Genomic DNA, 1,046 nt, shown 5'->3' with positions numbered 1-1,046 from the left:
CGTTATCCTGTTGAAAAGTGGCATTATGCAGTGCATCGATTAATGGGACAGCAACAGGGGTGAGAACCTGCGTGATGTACCGTTGGCTGTTCAATGTCCCTTGAATGCGTACGAGACGCGTACGAACACCTATGGCGATGGCACCCCATACCATGATACCCAATGAAGGCCCTGTGTGATGATGCATGATGCAGGCGTCATGAAGCCTAGTGCCACGGTGCCGCCACACGCGTGTACGTCCATCATGATGTTGTATACAGAAGCGGGATTCATCAGAGAACACTACAGCATTCCACTCCGCCATCCATGCACGACGGTCTTGGCACCATCTCAGACGAAAACGCCTATGCTCTAGCGTCAGAGGAATCCGCAACAGTGGGCGCCGGGAAAAAAATTCCCCGGTTCGCCAAACGACGAAGCACGGTTCGTGGGGACACTGGACGTTGTAAAACATCCCGTACTTCGTGCGCAATCCTCGTTGACGTGGCCGTTCTGTCTGTAAGGGCCATGCGTATCAGACGTCTGTCCTCTCGTTCCGTCGTCCGACGTTGTGAACCTCTACGTCGCTATACAGTGCCTTCCTGGACCCACTGGTTCCATACACGGATCACTGTGGATGCATTCCGTCCTACACGGGCACCGATCTCACGGTAGGATAATCCGCATTCACGGTATGAAACAATTCGGCCGCGATCGAACTGGGAAACCGGCTGGAATCGCTGCCGAATTCGACGACGTGGCATTGCTGACCGATTTTAACACACTACACTCACGACCATGCACTTTCACTGCTCTTCTGCACTTATCTGACCTGCTACAGGTACCACTTACCAGATGGCGTGGCAGGCGCACATGACGCATGACGGCCTTGAACACCAAATAATTTCCTTCTGCACCTCTCCTCTACACACTGTGCACATTTCGTCCGATTCCGATTACTCCTTCTGGGTGTTGCATTTTTAATGGCGAGCAGTTTATTTCCCCTTTTACTATCTCCAGAAGGGGTGTAAGGGGTCACCCTTCCACGTAGTACACTCAATTGTCAA

This window comes from Lepisma saccharinum, chromosome 18, assembly GCF_977018435.1.
Source record: "Lepisma saccharinum chromosome 18, izLepSacc3.1, whole genome shotgun sequence".
In the NCBI taxonomy this organism is placed as follows: Eukaryota; Metazoa; Arthropoda; class Insecta; order Zygentoma; family Lepismatidae; genus Lepisma; species Lepisma saccharinum.
Note: the sequence above shows the minus strand (reverse complement) of the source record.